The following is a 19,052-nucleotide window of genomic DNA, read 5'->3' as shown; positions in this document are numbered from 1 at the left end:
ATAATAATAACTTGATCAATGGTCGACATTTCCCTGAAAATCTAGTTAGGAAACCCACATTGTTCTCACATGAGGCGGATCTGCGCGATTTCTCACTAGAGATGACCAATGTAAGAAATTAGATCTGATTTTTTAGTTTCATTATCAGGGGATAGCGCGAACGCAGTCCCCCACTAACATAAATTATGCGCCCGAGTCGCCCACATTTGGGGCGATCGCAGGTGTCAGCCCAGCCGAAGTGCAATGGGAGGGCCTCTCCCTGAGGGAACCGCCTATTTTTGTTTTAGGGTGGCAAAAAAAAAACCCTACTCTAAGACAAAGAATACCAACAACAACAAAAACAAAGGAAAATCTACTCTAACCTACAACTGTGCACCCTAGGCAGGCCAGCCACGCTGGGTCTAGGCACACAAGGTTACGATCCTCCCTGCCTGATCTTTTGAAACAGTTGTTAAACCAAAAGCACGACAAATAAATAAATAAAAGGCTAACAGACAACAGGAAAGATGAAACAAAAGACAGAAAAACAGAACCCTAAAGTTTAGATTTCACTTTGGAGTTGGTCTTTTCGATGAGGAATTGCCATTTTTCCGAGACGGTATCGGTGTCCTCATTATTGATGTCGGCTTCGATTCTGGAACTAATATACCTCTTGGTGTTTATGAGGACTTCTGCATATGTGACATGCTGTTTTTCAAAGTTGGCGTAGCATCTGGATTTCCAGATTTCATGTTTAATAACATTAACCATGTACAATATGACGGCCTGAATGTGAGCTTGGAGTGGTGAGGCGAGAATCCCATAGTACACAAGATTTTTGCTGCAGATAATGGTGATTCCGGTGTTATGACGGATATAGTGTTCGAGCCAGGACCAGAGCAAGGATGGTGTGTCACATTCTAAGAACAGGTGGTCGAGAGTCTCTACTTGTGAGCAGTCAACTCTTGGGCAGGAGCGAGAAGTTATGCATCCCCAATGATATAGGGTGCTCTTTGTCTTCAGAGCCTTGTGAACGATTTTCCAGGCCAGCTCCTTCAACAGGTTATCCAGAAGAGGACTGTGGCACGATGCGAAAATTTTACTCCAGTTCATGTGGGGAGCTTTCAAGATGACGTGTGGGGTATGCGATAGTTTCTCAAGGAGAGTGGAATACACAGATTTTGTAGATATGATCGTCCAGTTGGATGTGCAGAGTGTCGCATGGTTTTGTTGACAAGACTTTCTGAGGTGAGCATGCCATTGTGGTGGGTCAGAAAAGTGCGGATACAGGTTAGACCAAGGCAGAGCCAGAATTGCTAGAAGGTTTTTATTCGCCCAGGACAGAGGGAAGAAGCGATCTGGGAGATCCGACACCATAGAACTACAGGAACTTTGAATAAAAATGGCATCAGCCTTCATTTGGATGTTAACCAGGCCCAATCCCCCTTCTTGTAGAGGCAGATAGAAAGTTTCCCGCTTTATAAATTCTTTCTTCCCAGACCACATGAAGTTGAAAACCAGAGGAGTGAGCGTCTGAATGACAGAGTTGGGAATATTGTAGATGTGTGCAATGTACCAAAGTGGTGCGGTAACGAGGTTGTTTATGACGATGACTTTTCCGACCATTGAGAGACGTCTCTTCTCCCATTGAGTAAGAGTGGTTTTAAACTTCTTGACGCAACTGTCCCAATTGACGGCACTCATATCGATGCTCCCAAACCAGAAGCCATTGATTTTGATTCTGACCCCCGTCCAGTCAATGTTATAAGGCTTGTCTGAACGGTTTCTCCAGCTTCCTAGGAAGAGACCTTTGCATTTCGTCATATTGAGTTCAGAGCCTGAAGCAGTACCAAATCTCTCAAAAAGTTGGAACAGAGCCTTGAACGACTTATTATCAGTAACCAGAGCTGTGGAGTCATCTGCATATTGGAGAAGTTTGCATTCAGTTTTTGATCCAGGTAGTTTCACACCTTTGATTTCGGTTGAACTCTGCACAGCTGCTGCAAGCGGCTCCATGAAAATGATGTACAGCAAAGGTGAGAGTGGGCAGCCCTGACGGACACCCCTAGATAAAGAAAAGGCAGGGGACACATGCCCATTGACGGTGACCGAACTCATGATATCATTGTAGATCGTCTTGATGTAAGAACAGAAGAGTGAGCCGCAATTCAGCTGCATGAGGGTTTTATATAGGAATTTCCACTCAACCCTATCAAAGGCTTTTTTCTGATCCAAAGAAACGATAGCACTGCCAAAGCCTCTGCTATTAGCAAAAGTGGTGAAATCTCTCAGGATGCGCACGTTTTGGTGAATTGACCGCCCAGCAACACCACAGGTTTGGAAAGGCCCGATAACAGATGGAAGAACAGAATATAAACGGGTGGCGAGAGCTTTCGTGACGATTTTGTAGTCAACGTTAAGAAGGGATATAGGTCTTTTATCCCCAGGGCGCACTGCTTCGTGATGATTACCTTCTTGGGGTGAAGGCTTATTCACCAGGGTGATTAGACCCTGACGCTGGGAGGTGGATAGTTGACCTTGTGTCATGGCGATATTAATAACTTGGGTGAAATCTTCTCCTAGATCTTCCCAGAAGAGCATATAAAATTCTTTGGGAAGACCATCCAAGCCCGGGGTCTTATTATCTTTCATGTTCTTCAGAGCATCATGTAACTCTTTCTGTATAATTGGTTTGTCAAGTTGTTGTTTTTGCATGTCAGAGAAAGACCTGGTGAGCTTGCCCAGGAAGAAATCTTGCTCCTTGCAGTCTAAGTTTGGTTGTGATGTATATAATTTACTATAAAATTGGGCAAAGACAGATGGGACTTCATCCGGATCTGACACCACTTTGCCTTCAGCATTGATAACACTGGAGACCAGCTTGCTCTTGCCACGTCTGCGTTCTGTAGTTAAAAAGACGCTTGACCATCTTTCCTGCTCTTGAATAAGTTGTGCTCGCGAGCGGATTTTCGCCCCTTCCAGTTTCCTAAGCTGTAAGTCATGAATTTTCTTTTTGGTAATGTGGTAGGATCCCAGGGTAGCCCGAGTACGGTCTCCCGAGTTAAGCTTATGTGTCAGTTCTTTAAAATGATGAAGAAGTTTGTTCAGCTTTGCTCTATTGTCTTGCGATATGCGTTTTGAGTGCGTGGTGATTAGTGATTTGGCCCGAGCCTTGACTGTGTCCCACCAGTCCAAAATAGAGTCAAAGGCAGGTTTAAGGGTCTTCCATTGTTGGATGTGTTTTCTTATGCTACTCCTGACTACAGGGTCTTGGAGGGTTGAGATATTACACTTCCATACACCTCGACCTCTTGCGATGGATGTTGGCATCTTGAGTACACAGGTGATGAATTCATGGTCAGAGAATGGACAAGGAATGATTTTAGATTCAGTGGTCATGTTTTTGGGGGTCAGAAACTTGTCAATTCTAGATGCAGAAGCGTTGTTGGCACTCCTCCAGGTGAATTCCTTCGTTGAGGGATGGGAAATGCGCCAGTGATCAGTGATATTATAGTCAGAGCAGATGGAATTAAGGACATCAGAGCCGGCCCGGACTTCTGGGCTATCAAGTCCACCAAGTTTGTCAAGCAGTGGATCACTGACACAATTGAAATCACCACATAGGATTGTCTCTTTGTTTGGGGGCAAATATTGAGCAAGAGAACCGAAGAAGCTAATGCGAGCCTGAGGATTATTGGGGGCATAGACAGAACACAAACGAAAGGAAGTGGTGCCATGCGTGATGGAGACAGAAACAACTCTGCCTTCAGAATCCGTATGAACTTCATTGTACTTCGCTTGGAAGGCTGGAGAGAAAAGGATGGCTACGCCTCTTGAGTGTTTAGACCCAAGGCTATACAGGATGCGTCCACCCCATTCCATCTCCCATTGCTCCGCATCATCACAAGAGCTCATATACGTTTCCTGGATGCAGATAAGGTCGAATTTGGCGCTATGGCAGTGGTTAAAGAAGGCGAGTCTGGAGGCTTGGTTGCGTAGTCCCTGGATGTTTATAGAGGCGATGGTAGTCATGATATTACTGGTTAAGGGTGAGACACTGCTGTAAACTTTCTATCGTCTGCTGCGATAAGAAGTGTGTATGTGTTGTGTGTACATGTTTTGTCCAAGCCAATGTTGTGCCGGAGGAAAATTTGCAGGCTGACACCGGACAAAATAATTTCACTCCCCTCTCTCCATGTTCCTTCTTACAGTGGGAACGCAGGCTGGCAAAGGATTCAGCAATGAATTCGCAACCAATGCTGGCGAACTGGTTGCAAGTAAACTTAGCATTTTTAGTAACAATTTCATGAAGTTTGGTCACTTCCGGTGGTTTCATTTTTTTTGCACTTTCATCTGTTTGACCATCATCTGAGAAGTGTCTTTTTCTATCTTCTGTTGGAGGTTTCGTGTTTTCTGGACCAGGGTGGGCTGTAGCTGGCTGCGGCAGTGTGACTATGGCAGTCTCATATGATGATTGAGAGCTTTCACCACTACTGTGGGCTGGTGTTGGTTGATCCATTTCATTGGTCATATTCTCCGTGTTGGCTGGGATCTTGGGTGTCTGTTTTTGGGTAACAGATGGTTCGTTTGATTTGGTAACTGGTAACCTAGAAGAGGCCGTGGGAGCATGAACAGGAGACTCAGACGGAGGGTTGGTGGTTGTGTTGGCGGTTGTGTTTTCTCCGGTGGTATTTTCTATGACCATATCTTCAATGGTGGGTAAACAGTCCTGGCATGCGACTTCTACATATGGGGATTCGGATTTTTTGGAGCACTTGGTACATGATTCTATAGTTGCTTCTTTTGGAGGGACCAGATCTGAGCAGTACATGCACTTGATGTCCAAGGCTGCAACGAAGTTTCCACATTTGCAGCTAGAGGACATTGGTGGCGCATTTGCCCATGAGGGACTTTTAGAGACTTGGTTAGCAAAGGAGATTTTGCAATTCCGAGCGATGTGACCGGGTTTGTGGCAGATAGTGCACACAATGGTTTTGTCACAGTCATTTGTCGAATGGCCATGCTCAAGGCATCTGTTGCAAATGGTGGTTTTGCAGTCTTTGGATAAGTGACCTGATTGCTGGCATCTGTTGCATGTTCTCACTTGTCCCATGTATGAAACCCAAACATTACGTCCGGAGATACGTAACGCAGATGGAATGTTAGATCTCAATTTCATTTTATATTGGCGGTTACCATTGAACACTTTTGGAGCGAAGTGGTAGGTACAGAAGCGGGAGGCCAAGACATCGCCATATTGGCTAAGAGTGTACCGAATTTCGTTGTCGTTGGTCTCAGATGGGATATGGAAAAGGGTGACGATCGTGTACTCAGTAAAATTTTTGCAATCTTCTACGCCATGCATCTTTTCAAATTTCCGTTCATTTTCTCTTCTTTTGCTGAATGAAGTGAATGTTATATCATACTTGTTACCAGGCAGAGGCTGGACACACGTCAAGTCGTCAATATTAATACCTAACTCCTTAATTCTTTTGAACAGGTCAACTGGTTTGACAGGTTCAGTCAACGTGACCGAGATAGAGGAATCTCGCCTCATTCTCGTCAGAGCAGTGATCAACAATCGGGGGAGGATTTGGGAAACGGCGCAAAGGCCAGTCCTCCAGATAGGTGACACCAACCACACAGGATACACAGGACGCCAAGTAGAAAACTAGCGACAAGCAGACAAAAAATGGGTAAGACTCACCAAGCAGAGCAGAACGAGACAGGAGCTGGTTTCTTCAGGAGCGCTTCGCAGTGTCTTCTCTTCACGGCAGCTTCCGGACTTTCCCCGGGGGCCAAAGATGGCACACACCCGGGGAGACAACAACAAATACAGTAACCAGAAACAATCAAGCAATTACTCACCAAAGAGAAGCAGCAAGGATAAGGGTTGATCAGCAGTCAAGTCACCAGTAGCAGGAAGCTGGACAATGGTTATACCAACAGCAGAAAGCAGGCCTAGAGATCACGGTTAACCCCTACGCCAGGTAAGTATGCCATTGACTGTCAACAACGGAGTACCCCATGGAATGAAACAAAACAGACACGACGGTGAGTGCCAAGAGCATCTGGAAAAAATCGTATTCTAACTCGTAGTTGCACACAATAGACTGGTAATGTCATAACTTAAATATTAACCACATGATTTTAATGGTCGCTCATGGACATTTGACTCCACGAAATGCGTTGTATATACTGAAAATTCGCGACAAACTTTGCCACAAAGGATTCTGGGTAGAGAGAGAGAGATTATGCACGCACACCAAGCGGCACTAATCCCATGCCAGCGATCATCCTATCAGCGTCCGTAGCCCCCCAAATCATATGGTTGCTGTCAACCAATGGGTTTTCTTTTATGCGAAACGCGGCGTGTGAGGGCGTCAGTACTCGACAAGTACAGGTGACCTGTGGATCAGGCCAACTCTCGATTATTTCATTGCTTAGTACATCGAAAACCTGTCCATATTTAATAAATAATAATAACTTGATCAATGGTCGACATTTCCCTGAAAATCTAGTTAGGAAACCCACATTGTTCTCACATGAGGCGGATCTGCGCGATTTCTCACTAGAGATGACCAATGTAAGAAATTAGATCTGATTTTTTAGTTTCATTATCAGGGGATAGCGCGAACGCAGTCCCCCACTAACATAAATTATGCGCCCGAGTCGCCCACATTTGGGGCGATCGCAGGTGTCAGCCCAGCCGAAGTGCAATGGGAGGGCCTCTCCCTGAGGGAACCGCCTCCATGATCACGGTTAACCCCTACGCCAGGTAAGTATGCCATTGACTGTCAACAACGGAGTACCCCATGGAATGAAACAAAACAGACACGACGGTGAGTGCCAAGAGCATCTGGAAAAAATCGTATTCTAACTAGTAGTTGCACACAATAGACTGGTAATGTCATGACTTAAATATTAACCACATGATTTTAATGGTCGCTCATGGACATTTGACTCCACGAAATGCGTTGTATATACTGAAAATTCGCGACAAACTTGGCCACAAAGGATTCTGGGTAGAGAGAGAGAGAGATTATGCACGCACACCAAGCGGCACTAATCCCATGCCAGCGATCATCCTATCAGCGTCCGTAGCCCCCCAAATCATATGGTTGCTGTCAACCAATGGGTTTTCTTTTATGCGAAACGCGGCGTGTGAGGGCGTCAGTACTCGACAAGTACAGGTGACCTGTGGATCTGGCCAACTCTCGATTATTTCATTGCTTAGTACATCGAAAACCTGTCCATTTTTAATAAATAATAATAACTTGATCAATGGTCGACATTTCCCTGAAAATCTAGTTAGGAAACCCACATTGTTCTCACATGAGGCGGATCTGCGCGATTTCTCACTAGAGATGACCAATGTAAGAAATTAGATCTGATTTTTTAGTTTCATTATCAGGGGATAGCGCGAACGCAGTCCCCCACTAACATAAATTATGCGCCCGAGTCGCCCACATTTGGGGCGATCGCAGGTGTCAGCCCAGCCGAAGTGCAATGGGAGGGCCTCTCCCTGAGGGAACCGCCTCCATGATCACGGTTAACCCCTACGCCAGGTAAGTATGCCATTGACTGTCAACAACGGAGTACCCCATGGAATGAAACAAAACAGACACGACGGTGAGTGCCAAGAGCATCTGGAAAAAATCGTATTCTAACTAGTAGTTGCACACAATAGACTGGTAATGTCATGACTTAAATATTAACCACATGATTTTAATGGTCGCTCATGGACATTTGACTCCACGAAATGCGTTGTATATACTGAAAATTCGCGACAAACTTGGCCACAAAGGATTCTGGGTAGAGAGAGAGAGATTATGCACGCACACCAAGCGGCACTAATCCCATGCCAGCGATCATCCTATCAGCGTCCGTAGCCCCCCAAATCATATGGTTGCTGTCAACCAATGGGTTTTCTTTTATGCGAAACGCGGCGTGTGAGGGCGTCAGTACTCGACAAGTACAGGTGACCTGTGGATCTGGCCAACTCTCGATTATTTCATTGCTTAGTACATCGAAAACCTGTCCATTTTTAATAAATAATAATAACTTGATCAATGGTCGACATTTCCCTGAAAATCTAGTTAGGAAACCCACATTGTTCTCACATGAGGCGGATCTGCGCGATTTCTCACTAGAGATGACCAATGTAAGAAATTAGATCTGATTTTTTAGTTTCATTATCAGGGGATAGCGCGAACGCAGTCCCCCACTAACATAAATTATGCGCCCGAGTCGCCCACATTTGGGGCGATCGCAGGTGTCAGCCCAGCCGAAGTGCAATGGGAGGGCCTCTCCCTGAGGGAACCGCCTCCATGATCACGGTTAACCCCTACGCCAGGTAAGTATGCCATTGACTGTCAACAACGGAGTACCCCATGGAATGAAACAAAACAGACACGACGGTGAGTGCCAAGAGCATCTGGAAAAAATCGTATTCTAACTAGTAGTTGCACACAATAGACTGGTAATGTCATGACTTAAATATTAACCACATGATTTTAATGGTCGCTCATGGACATTTGACTCCACGAAATGCGTTGTATATACTGAAAATTCGCGACAAACTTGGCCACAAAGGATTCTGGGTAGAGAGAGAGAGAGATTATGCACGCACACCAAGCGGCACTAATCCCATGCCAGCGATCATCCTATCAGCGTCCGTAGCCCCCCAAATCATATGGTTGCTGTCAACCAATGGGTTTTCTTTTATGCGAAACGCGGCGTGTGAGGGCGTCAGTACTCGACAAGTACAGGTGACCTGTGGATCTGGCCAACTCTCGATTATTTCATTGCTTAGTACATCGAAAACCTGTCCATTTTTAATAAATAATAATAACTTGATCAATGGTCGACATTTCCCTGAAAATCTAGTTAGGAAACCCACATTGTTCTCACATGAGGCGGATCTGCGCGATTTCTCACTAGAGATGACCAATGTAAGAAATTAGATCTGATTTTTTAGTTTCATTATCAGAGGATAGCGCGAACGCAGTCCCCCACTAACATAAATTATGCGCCCGAGTCGCCCACATTTGGGGCGATCGCAGGTGTCAGCCCAGCCGAAGTGCAATGGGAGGGCCTCTCCCTGAGGGAACCGCCTCCATGATCACGGTTAACCCCTACGCCAGGTAAGTATGCCATTGACTGTCAACAACGGAGTACCCCATGGAATGAAACAAAACAGACACGACGGTGAGTGCCAAGAGCATCTGGAAAAAATCGTATTCTAACTAGTAGTTGCACACAATAGACTGGTAATGTCATGACTTAAATATTAACCACATGATTTTAATGGTCGCTCATGGACATTTGACTCCACGAAATGCGTTGTATATACTGAAAATTCGCGACAAACTTGGCCACAAAGGATTCTGGGTAGAGAGAGAGAGAGATTATGCACGCACACCAAGCAGCACTAATCCCATGCCAGCGATCATCCTATCAGCGTCCGTAGCCCCCCAAATCATATGGTTGCTGTCAACCAATGGGTTTTCTTTTATGCGAAACGCGGCGTGTGAGGGCGTCAGTACTCGACAAGTACAGGTGACCTGTGGATCTGGCCAACTCTCGATTATTTCATTGCTTAGTACATCGAAAACCTGTCCATTTTTAATAAATAATATTAACTTGATCAAAGGTCGACATTTCCCTGAAAATCTAGTTAGGAAACCCACATTGTTCTCACATGAGGCGGATCTGCGCGATTTCTCACTAGAGATGACCAATGTAAGAAATTAGATCTGATTTTTTAGTTTCATTATCAGGGGATAGCGCGAACGCAGTCCCCCACTAACATAAATTATGCGCCCGAGTCGCCCACATTTGGGGCGATCGCAGGTGTCAGCCCAGCCGAAGTGCAATGGGAGGGCCTCTCCCTGAGGGAACCGCCTCCATGATCACGGTTAACCCCTACGCCAGGTAAGTATGCCATTGACTGTCAACAACGGAGTACCCCATGGAATGAAACAAAACAGACACGACGGTGAGTGCCAAGAGCATCTGGAAAAAAAATCGTATTCTAACTAGTAGTTGCACACAATAGACTGGTAATGTCATGACTTAAATATTAACCACATGATTTTAATGGTCGCTCATGGACATTTGACTCCACGAAATGCGTTGTATATACTGAAAATTGGCGACAAACTTGGCCACAAAGGATTCTGGGTAGAGAGAGAGAGAGATTATGCACGCACACCAAGCGGCACTAATCCCATGCCAGCGATCATCCTATCAGCGTCCGTAGCCCCCCAAATCATATGGTTGCTGTCAACCAATGGGTTTTCTTTTATGCGAAACGCGGCGTGTGAGGGCGTCAGTACTCGACAAGTACAGGTGACCTGTGGATCTGGCCAACTCTCGATTATTTCATTGCTTAGTACATCGAAAACCTGTCCATTTTTAATAAATAATATTAACTTGATCAATGGTCGACATTTCCCTGAAAATCTAGTTAGGAAACCCACATTGTTCTCACATGAGGCGGATCTGCGCGATTTCTCACTAGAGATGACCAATGTAAGAAATTAGATCTGATTTTTTAGTTTCATTATCAGGGGATAGCGCGAACGCAGTCCCCCACTAACATAAATTATGCGCCCGAGTCGCCCACATTTGGGGCGATCGCAGGTGTCAGCCCAGCCGAAGTGCAATGGGAGGGCCTCTCCCTGAGGGAACCGCCTCCATGATCACGGTTAACCCCTACGCCAGGTAAGTATGCCATTGACTGTCAACAACGGAGTACCCCATGGAATGAAGCAAAACAGACACGACGGTGAGTGCCAAGAGCATCTGGAAAAAAAATCGTATTCTAACTAGTAGTTGCACACAATAGACTGGTAATGTCATGACTTAAATATTAACCACATGATTTTAATGGTCGCTCATGGACATTTGACTCCACGAAATGCGTTGTATATACTGAAAATTCGCGACAAACTTGGCCACAAAGGATTCTGGGTAGAGAGAGAGAGAGATTATGCACGCACACCAAGCGGCACTAATCCCATGCCAGCGATCATCCTATCAGCGTCCGTAGCCCCCCAAATCATATGGTTGCTGTCAACCAATGGGTTTTCTTTTATGCGAAACGCGGCGTGTGAGGGCGTCAGTACTCGACAAGTACAGGTGACCTGTGGATCTGGCCAACTCTCGATTATTTCATTGCTTAGTACATCGAAAACCTGTCCATTTTTAATAAATAATAATAACTTGATCAATGGTCGACATTTCCCTGAAAATCTAGTTAGGAAACCCACATTGTTCTCACATGAGGCGGATCTGCGCGATTTCTCACTAGAGATGACCAATGTAAGAAATTAGATCTGATTTTTTAGTTTCATTATCAGGGGATAGCGCGAACGCAGTCCCCCACTAACATAAATTATGCGCCCGAGTCGCCCACATTTGGGGCGATCGCAGGTGTCAGCCCAGCCGAAGTGCAATGGGAGGGCCTCTCCCTGAGGGAACCGCCTCCATGATCACGGTTAACCCCTACGCCAGGTAAGTATGCCATTGACTGTCAACAACGGAGTACCCCATGGAATGAAACAAAACAGACACGACGGTGAGTGCCAAGAGCATCTGGAAAAAATCGTATTCTAACTAGTAGTTGCACACAATAGACTGGTAATGTCATGACTTAAATATTAACCACATGATTTTAATGGTCGCTCATGGACATTTGACTCCACGAAATGCGTTGTATATACTGAAAATTCGCGACAAACTTGGCCACAAAGGATTCTGGGTAGAGAGAGAGAGATTATGCACGCACACCAAGCGGCACTAATCCCATGCCAACGATCATCCTATCAGCGTCCGTAGCCCCCCAAATCATATGGTTGCTGTCAACCAATGGGTTTTCTTTTATGCGAAACGCGGCGTGTGAGGGCGTCAGTACTCGACAAGTACAGGTGACCTGTGGATCTGGCCAACTCTCGATTATTTCATTGCTTAGTACATCGAAAACCTGTCCATTTTTAATAAATAATAATAACTTGATCAATGGTCGACATTTCCCTGAAAATCTAGTTAGGAAACCCACATTGTTCTCACATGAGGCGGATCTGCGCGATTTCTCACTAGAGATGACCAATGTAAGAAATTAGATCTGATTTTTTAGTTTCATTATCAGAGGATAGCGCGAACGCAGTCCCCCACTAACATAAATTATGCGCCCGAGTCGCCCACATTTGGGGCGATCGCAGGTGTCAGCCCAGCCGAAGTGCAATGGAAGGGCCTCTCCCTGAGGGAACCGCCTCCATGATCACGGTTAACCCCTACGCCAGGTAAGTATGCCATTGACTGTCAACAACGGAGTACCCCATGGAATGAAACAAAACAGACACGACGGTGAGTGCCAAGAGCATCTGGAAAAAATCGTATTCTAACTAGTAGTTGCACACAATAGACTGGTAATGTCATGACTTAAATATTAACCACATGATTTTAATGGTCGCTCATGGACATTTGACTCCACGAAATGCGTTGTATATACTGAAAATTCGCGACAAACTTGGCCACAAAGGATTCTGGGTAGAGAGAGAGAGAGATTATGCACGCACACCAAGCGGCACTAATCCCATGCCAGCGATCATCCTATCAGCGTCCGTAGCCCCCCAAATCATATGGTTGCTGTCAACCAATGGGTTTTCTTTTATGCGAAACGCGGCGTGTGAGGGCGTCAGTACTCGACAAGTACAGGTGACCTGTGGATCTGGCCAACTCTCGATTATTTCATTGCTTAGTACATCGAAAACCTGTCCATTTTTAATAAATAATATTAACTTGATCAATGGTCGACATTTCCCTGAAAATCTAGTTAGGAAACCCACATTGTTCTCACATGAGGCGGATCTGCGCGATTTCTCACTAGAGATGACCAATGTAAGAAATTAGATCTGATTTTTTAGTTTCATTATCAGGGGATAGCGCGAACGCAGTCCCCCACTAACATAAATTATGCGCCCGAGTCGCCCACATTTGGGGCGATCGCAGGTGTCAGCCCCAGCCGAAGTGCAATGGGAGGGCCTCTCCCTGAGGGAACCGCCTATTTTTGTTTTAGGGTGGCAAAAAAAAAACCCTACTCTAAGACAAAGAATACCAACAACAACAAAAACAAAGGAAAATCTACTCTAACCTACAACTGTGCACCCTAGGCAGGCCAGCCACGCTGGGTCTAGGCACACGAGGTTACGATCCTCCCTGCCTGATCTTTTGAAACAGTTGTTAAACCAAAAGCACGACAAATAAATAAATAAAAGGCTAACAGACAACAGGAAAGATGAAACAAAAGACAGAAAAACAGAACCCTAAAGTTTAGATTTCACTTTGGAGTTGGTCTTTTCGATGAGGAATTGCCATTTTTCCGAGACGGTATCGGTGTCCTCATTATTGATGTCGGCTTCGATTCTGGAACTAATATACCTCTTGGTGTTTATGAGGACTTCTGCATATGTGACATGCTGTTTTTCAAAGTTGGCGTAGCATCTGGATTTCCAGATTTCATGTTTAATAACATTAACCATGTACAATATGACGGCCTGAATGTGAGCTTGGAGTGGTGAGGCGAGAATCCCATAGTACACAAGATTTTTGCTGCAGATAATGGTGATTCCGGTGTTATGACGGATATAGTGTTCGAGCCAGGACCAGAGCAAGGATGGTGTGTCACATTCTAAGAACAGGTGGTCGAGAGTCTCTACTTGTGAGCAGTCAACTCTTGGGCAGGAGCGAGAAGTTATGCATCCCCAATGATATAGGGTGCTCTTTGTCTTCAGAGCCTTGTGAACGATTTTCCAGGCCAGCTCCTTCAACAGGTTATCCAGAAGAGGACTGTGGCACGATGCGAAAATTTTACTCCAGTTCATGTGGGGAGCTTTCAAGATGACGTGTGGGGTATGCGATAGTTTCTCAAGGAGAGTGGAATACACAGATTTTGTAGATATGATCGTCCAGTTGGATGTGCAGAGTGTCGCATGGTTTTGTTGACAAGACTTTCTGAGGTGAGCATGCCATTGTGGTGGGTCAGAAAAGTGCGGATACAGGTTAGACCAAGGCAGAGCCAGAATTGCTAGAAGGTTTTTATTCGCCCAGGACAGAGGGAAGAAGCGATCTGGGAGATCCGACACCATAGAACTACAGGAACTTTGAATAAAAATGGCATCAGCCTTCATTTGGATGTTAACCAGGCCCAATCCCCCTTCTTGTAGAGGCAGATAGAAAGTTTCCCGCTTTATAAATTCTTTCTTCCCAGACCACATGAAGTTGAAAACCAGAGGAGTGAGCGTCTGAATGACAGAGTTGGGAATATTGTAGATGTGTGCAATGTACCAAAGTGGTGCGGTAACGAGGTTGTTTATGACGATGACTTTTCCGACCATTGAGAGACGTCTCTTCTCCCATTGAGTAAGAGTGGTTTTAAACTTCTTGACGCAACTGTCCCAATTGACGGCACTCATATCGATGCTCCCAAACCAGAAGCCATTGATTTTGATTCTGACCCCCGTCCAGTCAATGTTATAAGGCTTGTCTGAACGGTTTCTCCAGCTTCCTAGGAAGAGACCTTTGCATTTCGTCATATTGAGTTCAGAGCCCGAAGCAGTACCAAATCTCTCAAAAAGTTGGAACAGAGCCTTGAACGACTTATTATCAGTAACCAGAGCTGTGGAGTCATCTGCATATTGGAGAAGTTTGCATTCAGTTTTTGATCCAGGTAGTTTCACACCTTTGATTTCGGTTGAACTCTGCACAGCTGCTGCAAGCGGCTCCATGAAAATGATGTACAGCAAAGGTGAGAGTGGGCAGCCCTGACGGACACCCCTAGATAAAGAAAAGGCAGGGGACACATGCCCATTGACGGTGACCGAACTCATGATATCATTGTAGATCGTCTTGATGTAAGAACAGAAGAGTGAGCCGCAATTCAGCTGCATGAGGGTTTTATATAGGAATTTCCACTCAACCCTATCAAAGGCTTTTTTCTGATCCAAAGAAACGATAGCACTGCCAAAGCCTCTGCTATTAGCAAAAGTGGTGAAATCTCTCAGGATGCGCACGTTTTGGTGAATTGACCGCCCAGCAACACCACAGGTTTGGAAAGGCCCGATAACAGATGGAAGAACAGAATATAAACGGGTGGCGAGAGCTTTCGTGACGATTTTGTAGTCAACGTTAAGAAGGGATATAGGTCTTTTATCCCCAGGGCGCACTGCTTCGTGATGATTACCTTCTTGGGGTGAAGGCTTATTCACCAGGGTGATTAGACCCTGACGCTGGGAGGTGGATAGTTGACCTTGTGTCATGGCGATATTAATAACTTGGGTGAAATCTTCTCCTAGATCTTCCCAGAAGAGCATATAAAATTCTTTGGGAAGACCATCCAAGCCCGGGGTCTTATTATCTTTCATGTTCTTCAGAGCATCATGTAACTCTTTCTGTATAATTGGTTTGTCAAGTTGTTGTTTTTGCATGTCAGAGAAAGACCTGGTGAGCTTGCCCAGGAAGAAATCTTGCTCCTTGCAGTCTAAGTTTGGTTGTGATGTATATAATTTACTATAAAATTGGGCAAAGACAGATGGGACTTCATCCGGATCTGACACCACTTTGCCTTCAGCATTGATAACACTGGAGACCAGCTTGCTCTTGCCACGTCTGCGTTCTGTAGTTAAAAAGACGCTTGACCATCTTTCCTGCTCTTGAATAAGTTGTGCTCGCGAGCGGATTTTCGCCCCTTCCAGTTTCCTAAGCTGTAAGTCATGAATTTTCTTTTTGGTAATGTGGTAGGATCCCAGGGTAGCCCGAGTACGGTCTCCCGAGTTAAGCTTATGTGTCAGTTCTTTAAAATGATGAAGAAGTTTGTTCAGCTTTGCTCTATTGTCTTGCGATATGCGTTTTGAGTGCGTGGTGATTAGTGATTTGGCCCGAGCCTTGACTGTGTCCCACCAGTCCAAAATAGAGTCAAAGGCAGGTTTAAGGGTCTTCCATTGTTGGATGTGTTTTCTTATGCTACTCCTGACTACAGGGTCTTGGAGGGTTGAGATATTACACTTCCATACACCTCGACCTCTTGCAATGGATGTTGGCATCTTGAGTACACAGGTGATGAATTCATGGTCAGAGAATGGACAAGGAATGATTTTAGATTCAGTGGTCATGTTTTTGGGGGTCAGAAACTTGTCAATTCTAGATGCAGAAGCGTTGTTGGCACTCCTCCAGGTGAATTCCTTCGTTGAGGGATGGGAAATGCGCCAGTGATCAGTGATATTATAGTCAGAGCAGATGGAATTAAGGACATCAGAGCCGGCCCGGACTTCTGGGCTATCAAGTCCACCAAGTTTGTCAAGCAGTGGATCACTGACACAATTGAAATCACCACATAGGATTGTCTCTTTGTTTGGGGGCAAATATTGAGCAAGAGAACCGAAGAAGCTAATGCGAGCCTGAGGATTATTGGGGGCATAGACAGAACACAAACGAAAGGAAGTGGTGCCATGCGTGATGGAGACAGAAACAACTCTGCCTTCAGAATCCGTATGAACTTCATTGTACTTCGCTTGGAAGGCTGGAGAGAAAAGGATGGCCACGCCTCTTGAGTGTTTAGACCCAAGGCTATACAGGATGCGTCCACCCCATTCCATCTCCCATTGCTCCGCATCATCACAAGAGCTCATATACGTTTCCTGGATGCAGATAAGGTCGAATTTGGCGCTATGGCAGTGGTTAAAGAAGGCGAGTCTGGAGGCTTGGTTGCGTAGTCCCTGGATGTTTATAGAGGCGATGGTAGTCATGATATTACTGGTTAAGGGTGAGACACTGCTGTAAACTTTCTATCGTCTGCTGCGATAAGAAGTGTGTATGTGTTGTGTGTACATGTTTTGTCCAAGCCAATGTTGTGCCGGAGGAAAATTTGCAGGCTGACACCGGACAAAATAATTTCACTCCCCTCTCTCCATGTTCCTTCTTACAGTGGGAACGCAGGCTGGCAAAGGATTCAGCAATGAATTCGCAACCAATGCTGGCGAACTGGTTGCAAGTAAACTTAGCATTTTTAGTAACAATTTCATGAAGTTTGGTCACTTCCGGTGGTTTCATTTTTTTTGCACTTTCATCTGTTTGACCATCATCTGAGAAGTGTCTTTTTCTATCTTCTGTTGGAGGTTTCGTGTTTTCTGGACCAGGGTGGGCTGTAGCTGGCTGCGGCAGTGTGACTATGGCAGTCTCATATGATGATTGAGAGCTTTCACCACTACTGTGGGCTGGTGTTGGTTGATCCATTTCATTGGTCATATTCTCCGTGTTGGCTGGGATCTTGGGTGTCTGTTTTTGGGTAACAGATGGTTCGTTTGATTTGGTAACTGGTAACCTAGAAGAGGCCGTGGGAGCATGAACAGGAGACTCAGACGGAGGGTTGGTGGTTGTGTTGGCGGTTGTGTTTTCTCCGGTGGTATTTTCTATGACCATATCTTCAATGGTGGGTAAACAGTCCTGGCATGCGACTTCTACATATGGGGATTCGGATTTTTTGGAGCACTTGGTACATGATTCTATAGTTGCTTCTTTTGGAGGGACCAGATCTGAGCAGTACATGCACTTGATGTCCAAGGCTGCAACGAAGTTTCCACATTTGCAGCTAGAGGACATTGGTGGCGCATTTGCCCATGAGGGACTTTTAGAGACTTGGTTAGCAAAGGAGATTTTGCAATTCCGAGCGATGTGACCGGGTTTGTGGCAGATAGTGCACACAATGGTTTTGTCACAGTCATTTGTCGAATGGCCATGCTCAAGGCATCTGTTGCAAATGGTGGTTTTGCAGTCTTTGGATAAGTGACCTGATTGCTGGCATCTGTTGCATGTTCTCACTTGTCCCATGTATGAAACCCAAACATTACGTCCGGAGATACGTAACGCAGATGGAATGTTAGATCTCAATTTCATTTTATATTGGCGGTTACCATTGAACACTTTTGGAGCGAAGTGGTAGGTACAGAAGCGGGAGGCCAAGACCTCGCCATATTGGCTAAGAGTGTACCGAATTTCGTTGTCGTTGGTCTCAGATGGGATATGGAAAAGGGTGACGATCGTGTACTCAGTAAAATTTTTGCAATCTTCTACGCCATGCATCTTTTCAAATTTCCGTTCATTTTCTCTTCTTTTGCTGAATGAGGTGAATGTTATATCATACTTGTTACCAGGCAGAGGCTGGACACACGTCAAGTCGTCAATATTAATACCTAACTCTTTAATTCTTTTGAACAGGTCAACTGGTTTGACAGGTTCAGTCAACGTGACCGAGATAGAGGAATCTCGCCTCATTCTCGTCAGAGCAGTGATCAACAATCGGGGGAGGATTTGGGAAACGGCGCAAAGGCCAGTCCTCCAGATAGGTGACACCAACCACACAGGATACACAGGACGCCAAGTAGAAAACTAGCGACAAGCAGACAAATAATGGGTAAGACTCACCAAGCAGAGCAGAACGAGACAGGAGCTGGTTTCTTCAGGAGCGCTTCGCAGTGTCTTCTCTTCACGGCAGCTTCCGGACTTTCCCCGGGGGCCAAAGATGGCACACACCCGGGGAGACAACAACAAATACAGTAACCAGAAACAATCAAGCAATTACTCACCAAAGAGAAGCAGCAAGGATAAGGGTTGATCAGCAGTCAAGTCACCAGTAGCAGGAAGCTGGACAATGGTTATACCAACAGCAGAAAGCAGGCCTAGAGATCACGGTTAACCCCTACGCCAGGTAAGTATGCCATTGACTGTCAACAACGGAGTACCCCATGGAATGAAACAAAACAGACACGACGGTGAGTGCCAAGAGCATCTGGAAAAAATCGTATTCTAACTAGTAGTTGCACACAATAGACTGGTAATGTCATGACTTAAATATTAACCACATGATTTTAATGGTCGCTCATGGACATTTGACTCCACGAAATGCGTTGTATATACTGAAAATTCGCGACAAACTTGGCCACAAAGGATTCTGGGTAGAGAGAGAGAGAGAGATTATGCACGCACACCAAGCGGCACTAATCCCATGCCAGCGA

The 19,052-nt window shown here is 45.4% G+C and overlaps 8 non-coding genes and 2 pseudogenes across 8 annotated transcripts; all 10 read right to left on the bottom strand.

Annotated features, from left to right (window-relative positions):
* Window positions 1–145: 145 nt before the first annotated feature.
* Window positions 146–280, bottom strand: LOC146750771 (U1 spliceosomal RNA; annotated as a pseudogene).
* Window positions 281–6,600: 6,320 nt separating this feature from the next.
* LOC146750770 (U1 spliceosomal RNA) lies at window positions 6,601–6,765 on the bottom strand. Its single transcript, XR_014930454.1, has one exon. It is a non-coding gene; the product is annotated as a U1 spliceosomal RNA (small nuclear RNA).
* A 625-nt stretch (window positions 6,766–7,390) lies between these two features.
* LOC146750769 (U1 spliceosomal RNA) lies at window positions 7,391–7,555 on the bottom strand. The gene has a single exon (XR_014930453.1). It is a non-coding gene; the product is annotated as a U1 spliceosomal RNA (small nuclear RNA).
* A 623-nt stretch (window positions 7,556–8,178) lies between these two features.
* On the bottom strand, window positions 8,179–8,343 carry LOC146750768 (U1 spliceosomal RNA). The gene has a single exon (XR_014930452.1). It is a non-coding gene; the product is annotated as a U1 spliceosomal RNA (small nuclear RNA).
* A 625-nt stretch (window positions 8,344–8,968) lies between these two features.
* LOC146750767 (U1 spliceosomal RNA) lies at window positions 8,969–9,133 on the bottom strand. The gene has a single exon (XR_014930516.1). It is a non-coding gene; the product is annotated as a U1 spliceosomal RNA (small nuclear RNA).
* A 625-nt stretch (window positions 9,134–9,758) lies between these two features.
* LOC146750766 (U1 spliceosomal RNA) lies at window positions 9,759–9,923 on the bottom strand. Its single transcript, XR_014930451.1, has one exon. It is a non-coding gene; the product is annotated as a U1 spliceosomal RNA (small nuclear RNA).
* Window positions 9,924–10,550: 627 nt separating this feature from the next.
* LOC146750765 (U1 spliceosomal RNA) lies at window positions 10,551–10,715 on the bottom strand. The gene has a single exon (XR_014930450.1). It is a non-coding gene; the product is annotated as a U1 spliceosomal RNA (small nuclear RNA).
* Window positions 10,716–11,342: 627 nt separating this feature from the next.
* Window positions 11,343–11,507, bottom strand: LOC146750764 (U1 spliceosomal RNA). Its single transcript, XR_014930448.1, has one exon. It is a non-coding gene; the product is annotated as a U1 spliceosomal RNA (small nuclear RNA).
* Window positions 11,508–12,130: 623 nt separating this feature from the next.
* LOC146750763 (U1 spliceosomal RNA) lies at window positions 12,131–12,295 on the bottom strand. Its single transcript, XR_014930505.1, has one exon. It is a non-coding gene; the product is annotated as a U1 spliceosomal RNA (small nuclear RNA).
* Window positions 12,296–12,920: 625 nt separating this feature from the next.
* LOC146750762 (U1 spliceosomal RNA) lies at window positions 12,921–13,056 on the bottom strand (annotated as a pseudogene).
* Window positions 13,057–19,052: the final 5,996 nt, after the last annotated feature.

Source organism: Saccoglossus kowalevskii, chromosome 1, assembly GCF_978046115.1.
Source record: "Saccoglossus kowalevskii chromosome 1, keSacKowa6.1, whole genome shotgun sequence".
Lineage (NCBI taxonomy): Eukaryota > Metazoa > Hemichordata > Enteropneusta > Harrimaniidae > Saccoglossus > Saccoglossus kowalevskii.
The sequence above is the reverse complement of the archived record's forward strand: the minus strand, read 5'-3'. Positions and strand labels throughout refer to the sequence as shown.